The following is a 13,011-nucleotide window of genomic DNA, read 5'->3' on the forward strand; positions in this document are numbered from 1 at the left end:
AGGTATCAGACAGGTCTGATGCTCTTTGGGTGGATGACACCTAAATGAACATCTGTACAAAATCCCAATTTATTTCTAATATCAGAGATCAGACCTCTACTCTTGCCTGAGGCGTCTAAAACAAAAAGGGGGAACTGTAGAGAGCTGCGGAATGCTATGCCTTAAAGATGGAGCTGGTTTCCGCCTTCCACCTTCCCGATGGTGAGTGCTCTCTGTCACGAACAACTCCACATTTGGCTAAGGCCGAGGATCTGGCTTGCTTCCATGTAGGTGGACCTATCTGCATTGCCCCCGTGGCACGCCTGGGTTGGCTACCCAGAGGCTATTTAAGCTGTGGGCTGGCTTTCCCCGGGGTCCGAGGATTGTTCAATGTTCCTGAATAAACTGCATTGAAAAAAAAAAAAAGAGTAGAGGTCTGACCTCTGATATTAGAAATAAATTGGGACTTTGTACTGATGTTCATTTAGGTGTCATCCACCCAAAGAGCATCAGACCCGTCCGATACCTTTTTCTCAGAGGCAGGATCTGGGGCTTTTTAAAAAGTAAAGAATGGCAAAGGTTGCTGAAAACACTCAGAAAAGAAAACCTTCATACATCTTTGGTGGGAAAGTAAATTAACATAGCCATTTAAAAAGTCAGCAGAGGTATAACTAGGCATGATGATGCATTCCTTTAATCTCAGCTCTTGGGAGGCAGAGACAGACATAGGCATATCTCTGTGAGCTCAGGGTAGACTGGTTAACATAGTGAGGTCCAGGCCAGCCAGCGCTGTTTTACAGAGAAACACTAACTTGAAAAATACAAACAAACAACCAAACAAATAAACAAACAAATCAACATTGAAAATAAAAAGTCAGTAGGGACATTCCTCAGAAAATTATATCTACCACATGACTCTACCATGTGTCAAAGACAGTGAAATTAGTGTATTGAAGGGGTATCTGGATTGCCTTATTAATTTCGGGATTAGTGACAATAGCCAAGATATTGAATCAATTCTAGCTTTATGCATTGTAATGGTTAGACTATGCTTATTAGTTTAAACTGAACTTTAGCTCTTGTATGTGTCACAATGGTCCTGCTTGCCCATTTTGGAAGAACAGAGATGATACAAAGATGATGCTTTTGCTTCCACAACTTAGTAATACAGGTGAAGTTATATAATGTGTGGTCTCTCTAAGAATTCATTAAATTCTGGACAGCTCCTGTGTTCATGCTTTCCATTGTTATTGGCCCCTTATGATGTCTTAATCTTGAAGCATGGGTTTTCCTGTCTAGAAACTACATGAAGACAAAAATAATTTACTGATCAGACTTGTCTCCCAATTATGTATAGTACAACACAAGTACTTAGAATTCAGGAATGACCAATTGACCAATTTTACGACTGGAATGAGTAGATCTAAGTCTAGCCCTTCTTTCAGTGATACCTCAATTCTAATTTTAGTCCTGTCCATATGTTTGGATGTTGATTCTTTCATTTTCTCTTCCTTTTGGTGTTATGCCACCTGAAAATTTAATAAAAATCTGTAACTCTTTTATTTGCCTAAAGAATTGTCATCTCTGAGGCTTACTGCCTTTGTTTCCTAACCAAGACTATGTCCTGGAAGGTTCTAACCTCCATACAATATAATCTAGGCCTAGAATGTTTTCAGCTCCCGATACTCACTGTTGAATAAGCCTATTTTTTTTTTTTTTTGCTCTTTTTGAACATGGTTAAACTCAACTGTTCTGACTCAAACTCCTCTCAAAGCTGACTGCTTCAAACTGGCTTCTCTTACTTCTAACTGAATTGCTCTTCCTGGCCTCAAACTAACTCTAACAATCTGTTTTAATCTTCTTGCTCCTTCTCATTCTCTGTCTCATTCTGTTTTTACTTGTGGCTAGCTTGTTCTCTCTTTAACCTGTCTCTTTAAAACTCTCCTGGAAAAACTGCCTCCTCTCTCACTCTGTACTGCTCTCTTAAGTTGCTTCTCTTTCTTGTCTGTTCTCATTAGAGTTGGGCATATCCTATCTCACTCATTCTGTCAGTTCTTTCAATGATTTTTCACTTAGTTGGTCCCCAATTAGACATTACCTTCAAACATGGATGCGTCCTTCTACAAGCTAATTTACCATCATTATTTGGGAATAATGGTATATACTAAAGGTGTGTCTGCATTCCAGCTGTATCACACAAACCTAGAAGGTTTTTGGATGTGATCAGTGAAACCATGTTGATGGATTAAAGTGAATAAATAATTAATTAAAAACTTCTCTACAAAAAGTTGTTGATACTTTACTGAGTGGAGAAGCATTATCAATGACCTAGTACATAGATTCCCTGGGTTTAAAACTCTTATGTCCTCCAATTCTTGTATTACTTTCAGCAGTAACTTGTTTGTTAGTCAGAATAAATACTGTTTTCTTCCAATGAGTTTATAACTATGACTTACTTTGTATAATATCTAATGTTTTGACATGTTTGTAAGACTCTAAAAAGAAAGCTCAGCACATACACTACTAATATCAAGGCAGTATAAACAACAACATTCCTCTGTGTAGTTTAATATCTCTTTCAAAATGTCAGAGAAATCCAGGCTGGAGTTTACATAATCAAGTGTGTTACTCTTTTTAGAACACTTTCCTATCAATACTGTTGTGAAAAATATCTTTCATTTACTTTTACTCATAACAGCAAGGTCTTAGAGTGTGTTGGAGTGTAACCTCCATCTGGACACTAGAATATAAAAAAATAAATGGCTTGCTTCCCAACTCTCATAGGTTGTAGCTATAATTTCTCTCTAACTGCATCTGTTCTATGTCTTTGACTTGAAAAATTGCTGACTTTGATATAAACAGCAGGTTAATAAGACCTATTGAGCATTATTTTCTGTCAACATACCACCTGTCACAAGATTTTTTTTCTAGAGTCTACTTTCTTTTTGTTGTTCATTCTTCACAATCAGAACTATGTATCAGGAAGTTGCCTTGAAGTATCTCTTTTTTAAAATAATTTATTTCATTTTTTTAAATTTTATGTTCATTAGTTTGAAGGTGTCAGATCCCTTGGAATTTGTATTACAGACAGTTGTGAGCTGCCATGTGGATGCTGGGAATTGAACCTGGGTCCTTTGGAAGAGCAGACAGTGCTCTTAACCACTGAGCCATCTCTCCGGCCCTTAAGGTATCTGTTATTCTCTTCCTACCTATTATACGTGGCATTCTATGTTTTAATAATATTGATTATTTGCAGTGAATTTCTGACTATAGAAGTCTACTCTTGATTCTTATTCACTCCAAAATTTATTAGCTAGCTTCATAAACTGGGTTGTCTATGTTTCTAATGGAAATTCAAAGGTAGGTTATAGTCATGAGATATATAGAGAGAATTATAAGATTAATCCTCTAAATTTAGATACTTTTGTAAGTGAATGAAATAATATTATAGCTATACTTTTCTGATTGGTTGTTGCCATTCTAAAAGAGTGGTAGATATGTAAATCCTGGATCTATGTAGCCTACTAAGAAGAGAGCCAGCTTACATTCTGTGCCAGATAGAAATCTGGATACAATAGACTAGAGGGTGAGAAAGTAGATTAAGATCATATGTCTAGAATTGTAAATAGAAGATCTGGTTCCCAAAGCATTATACAAATGTTACTGGGGTTGCCTTGTAAAAGCCAAGATATCCTGTAGGCACAAAAGCCACAGAAACCCTATTATAATAAACTTCACTACTTATCCGGGGACACTGCTGCTCCTACCTTTAAATTATGGAAGCTGATGCAACATTAAGAAATTATTCTGAACTTGTTTAGTTCAATAACCAGGTTCATCTTTCATAAATACATCTACTCTGCTAATTCCTAATTGCACCCCCCCACACAGTGTGAAGATGTATGTGGCATGAAGGCAGAAGGGGAAATCATTTGTAGAGAAGAAAAAGGACTATCATGAGGGAGGTTGAAGGAATGGGGAATGGCAGTGAGGGAGGAGAACACAAAAGCATAAGAAATATATATATATATGCAAAAAAGCACTATATATATGTGTATATATATATATATATATATATATATATATATATCCCAATATGGTAGCATGGTAGCTTATAAAAAGATATATATATATATATATATATATATATATATATATGTATCCAATATGGTAGCTTAAATATTTTTAAGTGCAAACATCATTCTGTTTACTCTTTTAAAAGTTTCTCACAATAGAAATATTTTTTTCTTCAAAATATTAGACCTGATGATTAAAAAAGGCAGGAAAATATCATTTATATTTTATGTACATGTTCAACGGAGTTTTGGAAATCAATTGAATATATCTCTCCTGTGTTTAGGGTAGAATACAATCCTTTGTCTATATTAGAGTTACACAGACCTGGAGATGTCTAGTTCTGCTATTGAGAAATTATTTTAATTTTGAAGTTGAATATCAAGCTTAGAACATGCTAAGGAAACATTCTAGTAAACTACATTTCCAATCCTAGATTTTATTTTGAGGCTGTGAATCAATATGCACTTCATTTGCTCTTGAGTTTTCCATTCTCCTGTCTTAGACTTCCAAGTTCTAGGACTACTGATATATACCACTGCATCTGCCTTTAAATGTAAACTCTTGAGCTTAATCTCTCTTTGGGTTGTTTCTTATTGACTAAAAATGAACAAGTAATGGGTGATTTTTGTTGATTCAGTGGTAATCAATATTAAATGTCTTAGATGCTCAAATCTACTCTTTCCAAAATGATATTAGTTTCTAAAATATTAGTTATGAAACATCTTTCATTTACTTCTTAGAATCATCCTTGAGTAATAATGGTAAGGTCTATATTCCCACAGCTGGGACAGGAAATGTTGGGTATAGAGTTATAGTCTATTAATAAAACTATTTACAATGCTATGATTCCCATCATAATCCTATGGAACCTTCTAGACTTTCTCCTACCTATTAAACAGAAACTTTTAATTAACTGCCATATGTATTTTTTATTCTTTTAGCAATTCCTCTAGGAAAAGGAAAGTATACCAGAGAAGAAGTGGTTGCTATGGTAACAGACTACAGATAAACAGTTCCTTCCATCATGGAGAGAAAGGCATGTTATCTACAGCAGACTGCAGAATGATGAGAGAGCTGTGGGTCACACTGATTTTCCCAGAAAGTCTAGCTAGAATTGTGGACCTTGCCAGAACAGTGTATAGCTGTCTACTTCAAGGGAAGTGGCAAAGTTTTAACAATAGGAGAGCTCCTTGCTTCCTAAGCTGACACCACAGCATTATAGAGTACCTTGTGAAAATTTGCCCTGGGCAAGGAACAAAGCAAGCTGGGCTGTTAGCTTGGTAGACTACTAACTACCTACTGGACACCAGCCAATCAGAAATCAGCAGATCAATTCACATATCCTGTTTCTGGTTAATGTAGTCGATAAATAATGTTTACCCATATCTGTCGGATAATGGGGAAAAAGAGCCAAATCCTACATAAACCATGTTTTTCTAGGCATACATGACTATGATTGAATTTATGTCATGGGTTAAGTACAACAGATTGACAACAATAAGGCATAAAATAAAATGTGATGTTTTAAGTCCATAAATCAGTTTTTTATGTAATTTTATTTTTTATTTTTTGGCTCACCTTGGATGTTTGAGAATATGAGAAGTGAGACCATCAATATGGGATAATTCTACATGTAAACAGAGTCAACCTTCCTACTTATTTGTTATATTATCTTAGGCAAGTTACTTAATTTCTTTGGTCTTTATTTCCCCATCTGTAACATACAAATGATTTTGATAGTGATAACTCTTTCTCCACATTTAACAAATTATTTAAATATATATATTTCTTACTATAGTGTCTGTCTTGTTCGTAGGTATTTAGCAACATATAAACAGAATGATTTGGAATAAGTGATATGGGATTATCATATTTGTTCAATAAAAGATAAGTCTTTGCCTTAGTACAAGTTATAAGGAATCTTTAAACTTCTGGCCATCTACACATCATGCGTGTATGTGCACAGGTACACGAGTGTAGTAAATGTGTGTGTGTGTGTGTGTGTGTGTGTGTGTGTGTGTGTGTGTGTTGGACAGAATTTCAAAAACAGTTAAATGTGAAATTGGATTATGAACTACCATTTTTATGAGTATCTGTAGTTCATGTGTTCAGAGTTAAACAGCAAGAAAGAAATATCTAATTAACTTGTAAAAAGTTAACTAGATGTCACATCTCTGTTAGGAGATGTGCACTGCAATGCTTCCTACAATGATGAAAATGGACCAAACCCTTGAACTGTAAACCAGCCCTAATGAAATGTTTCTCATTTATAAGCGTTGCTGTGGTCATAGTGTCTCTTTATGGTATAAGAACCTTAACTAAGACAATGAATGTTCTGGGTTACTATGGACAAGTAGATAAGTGAGTGTTATTACTAACTCTTTATGGCATATGTAAAGTATCTTTTGTGATTGTGTCAGCATTGTCTTCATCATGAACTTCCCAGACAGCCCAGGAAACATCTGCGTTATCTATTTATTCCATAATGAAACACAATGTCTGGAATGAACGTAAAATCAGTATCACTGGGTTAAGATGGGTAGAATCTATCAAGTAGAAGATTTAAAAAAATTACTGTAGAAATTCTATAAATCTAGAAACATAATTCAGAATTCTGGCTTACTTTAGAAATAATCTCAAAGCTCATGACCTGGGTATCTTTTGGTTGTTTTGAACATGTCTTAGTTAGGGTTTCTATTGCTATGATAAAACACCATGACCAAAACAACTTTGGGGAGAAAAGTGTTATTTCAGCTAACAGTTTCTCTGCATAGTACATCAGAAAGGAAGTCAGGTCAGGGACCAAGAAGCCAGAAGAAAAGCAGAGGCCATGGAGGGGTGCTGCTGACTGGCTTGCTCTTCATGGCTTTCTCAGTCTTCTCCCAGGATCACTAGCACAGTAGTGGCCCCACCCAGAGTGAGCTGGGCCTACCCGTATAAATAATGAATCAATAATACACACCACAGGCTTGCCTTCAAGGTCAATCTGGTGGGGAACTTTTTCAGTTGAGGTTCTCTCTTCTTAAATGACTCTAGCTGTGTCACATTGACCTAATGCCATACAGAACAACGCATAAACTCAGTGATTTTCAGCCAGTGACTTTGTACTTCAAGACCATATTAACCATGTTTATTTGTTTCTTCATTCTGTTTTTCTTTTTTTTTTTTCTTTGTTTCATCCAAGCCTCTGGTGCATGACTGGCATGCACTCTCCCACACAGGTATTTCCCCATCCTTTCCTTTCACTTTGGGTTTCCCTATTTCAAAAGCATTGTTTTATTTTGTTCAAGACTTGGGAGGGGCTTCAGGGTGGTTACAAAGCTGCCTAGTGGCTGGAGAGATTCATTCAAGTGGAAGCCTTGGGGCTGGCTGGTGCAGAGTAAAGGAAGGAGATCTTAGGTAGGTGACAAGGCCTCCTAGTTACACTTGAGAATGAGTCTTTAGAAGAGATACTCACCCAGAGATGGCTGGAGCAAGCCAGTTAGTGTTGGCTGTGGCCAAGTAGCCTACTGAAGTTAGTCAGGTGGTTGCCCATCTTTTTGATGAGCTTCCCCTCCTCATCCAGGATGTGGTTTTCCAAGAAGTCACAGAGGCAGAAAGACCCCAGGGAATGAAGATCCAAGAGGGCCTGGCTATTCTCCAGGGATAAGGCAGTTTCCATGGCCTCCTGGGAAGGCCACTCATCTTGAGATGGTTCTTGCAGATCTCAGAAGAGTGCGCAGCTCCCTCGGTTGTTCTTCCTTCTTGATTCTCCTCCCTGGCTGATTTTTGGGAAAGTGGCCCTCATCCGCCAGGGCCACATCATCTTGATCAAAATAGTAGCCCAGAAAGGGGTAGGTGTAACAGGCTTACAGGTGAAAGTTGACCAGGAGGTTCGCGGCAGCTTCCACTTTTTGAAAAGGGCTTTATACTAGATTCCTGGGATGAATGTTGTATATGGTAATTAATATTTACTAATGATTATCTTTTAGTAATGTTGCTGTTAATCCTAAACAGCTATATACCCAAATCACCACACAAAGACTGGGTTTATTTAGTTAACAGAACACAATACTGGGCAATAGTTACTCCCTCCTAAACCTCCAAGCCCTCATAGTTTCCTAACATTTAGATTACCCCACATTATACTTGCTTTTAGTGATATATTAGGCCCAGTCCATCTCTCCACGTCATCATTCCTGGATCTCTCCTCCAGCTTTGCTCTCCTAGCTCTCCTCTCACCCCTTCTCCTCCTACTCATTTCTTGCCCTCTGGCTTCTCCCCTCTTTCTAGTCCTCTGGCTCCTCCCTTTGCACAACATTGTGGCTAGTTGTTTTAGTTTGGCCTGTTTACACACAGTTGAGACAGGATGCTCAGAGTAAATATCACAATGCAATATCTGGATGGAAACCAGAGAGTATGTGTGTGGGAGGAGAAATCAGCATTTGAATGAACAAGGATAAGGTATACATTTCCAGAAAACATTATACCAACAGATGAACAAAATCCATTTCTCTTAACCTCAAGGTTTCAGTAAAACTGTGCTTAGAATAATGCTGATGTAACATGGGACAAGAGAGACTGGAAGCAGTTACATCAATGTCGGAGGAAGAGTAAAGCCCACATAGCACATAGCAAGTAGTAATACTTGTAAAAGACACATGGGAGGAAAGAAGGAAGAAAGGTGTATTATCTTCAGTGTGATTCTGATGTCAATGCTGCATTGTATTTACATGGTGTAAGGCTGTGAGTACAGGATGAAATAAAGAACAGTACGTTTGTTCACATTGTGAATCATGTAGAATATAGAAAGTAGGAAGATGCTGAAAATGTCTCCTCATTTTTCCTGGAATTGTCCTTACAAAGAGCTACTGACACCTATTTTGAGCCAGCCATGACCCAGGTCCTCTTTGGTGCTAGATTTCTAAGGAGTTCAAATATCTCCTCTCTTAGTTTCCAGTACAATCAAAGAACAAAAGGAATGCCACATCTAGATTAAAAATGAAAATATCATAAGTCAGTAAAGAGTAAATGATATAATCAAGTCAATACAACCATAAAGAACAAAAATTAAGACTGTTCTTCTGGCTGTTTTTCACTTTATAATTTCTTTTTTCATCTAAAGATAGAAATATGTATGTGTATTTACCCCATGTGGCTTTCGCTGGGGGAATCTCATAGTGTGAATTTGTGGACTTTTATTAATGTTATTGAGGGAAGACCATGTTTTGTGCAGTTGTAGGAATAGCTGGAATTTAGAGACATGTGTATGCCCATAAATTGCTCTAAAGAGAACGATGAAATAATCACTAAAACATGGAAGGCTCTCTTAGCTTCAAAATTAACTTCCTCTCTTACTGTTCTTAATGTCTCTATTTGAGATGATTTTAATCAATAATGTCACTTGACAATGTGTTTCATATAGTGGACAGAAAATAGGGGAAGGGAAGGAGGCCCACAGGAAAGAAAGGGGTGAAGAAAAGAATAGAACAGCAAAATTCCAAACTATATAAAAGGAAGAAAGTATGGAGCTTTTCAGAATTTTTATCCTTTTTTTCTATCCTAATAAACACATGGGAGCTTATATAAATTAATTAATCTTCTTTAAGTAATATGTGTTGTGTAAAAAAAAGAAACAAGTAATGTTTCTTTCTATGATCATTGAATGAAACCTACAAATTTCCTAACCCTGTAACAATGACAGGGGAAATTATCACAACTAAGTACCTATGTGACAAATAGTCTGGAGGAAAAGCTTGAGAAGTATATGACAAAATAGAGATGAAAAGTTCAATTCAGTAGAATATTTTGTAGTCAAAATGTTCTAGAAAGCTACATTTTTTTCATCTGAATAGCAAAAGTTTAAATGCAGCTACTGAAAAATTTAAATGTGGTATTACTGAGGAACATATTTTCTTTCTACCATTTGTTGCAGATACTGTCTGTTCTCTCATGTATATTTCTGACATCTTTGTCAATTATCAATTAGGTATAATTGTGTGTATTTACATATAGGTCCTCTATATGGTTCTTTTCCATTTATGCATGGATATATTTCTGTGCCAGTTCCATGCTGTTTTTCATGGTGATACCGTCCACAGTATTCTCCCACTCCCAGGAATGTTTCTTTGGCCACCAAACAGTTTTTTTTTTTTTTTGTTGTTGTTGTTTGTTTGTTTGTTTTTTACATATGTCTATAAGAAGAAGAAAGAAAAAAGGCATTTGATATCTTGAACCTTGAACATGTGAATTTCAGGAAATTAGAAAAGGACCAGTGAGTGTGGACATGCATTTACAGAGGGTAGATTAAATATTAGAGATGAGGTCAAAGTAGAGACGGAGAATGCTATGGGCAGAAGGATAGATACAGGTGCTGCCATTAAGAAAATAGAAAATGAGGGTGCAGGAGAAGTGGGTTAACAAAAAGTTTGTATGAATAAGCTTCATAGGAACCTATGATTCTATAGCAAGTAAAAAATATAATAAATAGGGAGAGTAGAATATAAAAAAATGAAAAAATGTAGATATGAAAAAAAATTAATGGTGCAGAGATCCTGGGACCTAAAGGTTTGAGTGCAAGTGAGGATACAGGGCAGGACAAATGAAGGGTTGAGGCTAGCCAAAATTAAGGATGTGTAAAGAAGCCATATGAAGCCAAACTAGTTTTTAAGCTACTTAACACTGAGAGAGAGAGAGAGAGAAAGAGAGAAAGGATGGCTGTTTAACTTCTTGAGTTCTTTATATATATTAGATATTAGCCCACTGTCAGATACAGAGTTGGTGAAGATTCTTTCCCAATCTATAGGCAGTTATTTTGTTCTGAGGACAGTGTCCTTTGCTTTACAGAAGCTTTTCAGCTTCACAAGGTCCCATTTGTTGATTGTTGCTCTTAGAGTCTATGCTGTTGGTGTTCTGTTCAGGAAGATGACTCCTGTGCCAATAAGTTAAAAGCTTTTCCCCACTTTTTGTTCTAACAGGTTAAGTGTGTATGGTTTTATACTGAGGTCTTTGATCCACTCGGACTTTAGTATTGTGCAGGGTGGTAAGTATGGATCTATTTGCATTTTTCTACATGTAGACATTCAGTTAGATCAGCGCCATTTGTTGGAGATGCTGTCTTTTTTCCATTGTATAGTTTTGGCATCTTTGTCAAAACCAGGTGTTCCTAAGTATGTGGGTTTATTTCTGGGTCTTCTATCAAATTCCTCAGCAACAAATCAAGTAATCCAATTAAAAAATGGGGTGTAGAGCTAAACAGAAAATTCTCAGTAGAGGAATATCGAATGGCAGAGAAACACTTAAAGAAATGCTCAGCATCCTTAGTCATCAGGGAGATGCAAATCAAAACGACCTTGAGATTTCACCTCATACCCATCAGAATGGCAAAGATCAAAAACTCAAGTGACAACACATGCTGTTGAAGTTGTGGAGAAAGGGGAACCCTCTTCCATTGCTGGTGGGAACGTAAACTTGTACAACCACTTTGGAAATCAAATGGTTTGCTTTCTCAAACAATTAGGAGTAGCACTATCTCAAGATCCAGCTATACTCCTAGTCATATATCCAAAAGATGTTCAAGTACACAACAAGGACATTTGCTCAACCATGTTTATAGCAGCTTTATTCATAGTGGCCAGTATCTAGAAACGACCAAGTTGTCCCCCAACTGAGGAATAGATACAGAACTTGTGGCACATTTACACAATGGAATACTACTCAGCAATTAAAAAATAGGAAATCATGAAATTTGTGGGCAAATGATGGGAACTAGAAAAGATCATCCTGAATGAGGTATCCCAGAAGCAGAAAGACACACAGGGTATATACTCACTCATAAGTGGACACTAGACCTATAATATAGAATAAACATACTAAAACCTGTACACCTAAGGAAGTTAATCAGGAAGGAGGAGTCTGGCTAAGATTCTCAATCCCTATTCAGAAAGGTAAAGAGGATGGATATAGGAGGAGGAAGAAAACAGGGAACAGGACAGGAGCCTACCACAGAAGGTCTTTGAAAGACTCTAAGTATATCAAGGCAGATGCTGAGACTCATAGCCAAACTTTGGGCAGAGTGCAGGGAACCTTATAAAAGATGAGGGAGACCTGGAGAGGACAGGAGCTCCACAAGGACAGCAACAGATCCAAAAAGTCTGGGCACAGAGCTCTTTTCTGAAACTGATACTTCAGCCAAGGACCGATCATGGAGATGGCCTGGAACCCTTGCACGGAGGTAGCCTATGGCAGTTCAGTGTCCAAGTGGCCTCCATAGTAATGGGGACAGGGACTGTCTCTGACAGGAACTGATTGGCCTGCTCTTTGATCACCTCCCCCTGAGTGGGGAGCAGCCTTAGCAGGCCACAGAAGAAGACAATGCAGCCACTCCTGATGAGACCTGATAGACTAGGATCAGAAGGAAAGAGAGTAGGACCTCCCTTTTCAGTGAACTGGGAGAGGGACAAGGGTGGGGAAGAGGGAGAGTGGGATTGGGAGGGGAGGAGGGAAGAAAGTACAGGGGGGATACAAAGTGAATAAACTGTAATCAATAAAAATAATTGATGTAAAAATAATAAAAAATAAAAATATATTAACAAAAAAGAATTTGAACAGAGATATCCCATGTGGATAGCACAGTTCCCAGAAGACAGGTTATTAAATGAAAATCACAGTGCCAGGTATAAGTTACCTCCCTAGAAATAATTGGTTAGAAAGGTCCCCCAAACCAAGACTAGATGGGGTATTCCCATTTCTCTGGTTGCTAGTCATAATTGGGTGGTAATACCTTGTTACTGAAGACCACATACTATGGGTGAAAAAGAAAATAACCTTGAACAGAAGAGGAAGAGAACTGCTATCACCATATTAGAATGTGTTTTCAGGTTGCTGGCAAAGAGAAATATGTAAATGATTTTACAAAACACTGTACTTTACATACTACAATCTGAGATACATGCCATTTGGTAGGATAGTTGCAAG

At 37.3% G+C, this 13,011-nt stretch overlaps 1 pseudogene; it reads right to left on the reverse strand.

Moving 5' to 3' along the window:
* Positions 1-7,472: 7,472 nt before the first annotated feature.
* LOC110542010 (ferritin light chain 1-like) lies at positions 7,473-10,004 on the reverse strand (annotated as a pseudogene).
* Positions 10,005-13,011: the final 3,007 nt, after the last annotated feature.

Source organism: Meriones unguiculatus, chromosome 8 (genome assembly GCF_030254825.1).
Source record: "Meriones unguiculatus strain TT.TT164.6M chromosome 8, Bangor_MerUng_6.1, whole genome shotgun sequence".
Lineage (NCBI taxonomy): Eukaryota > Metazoa > Chordata > Mammalia > Rodentia > Muridae > Meriones > Meriones unguiculatus.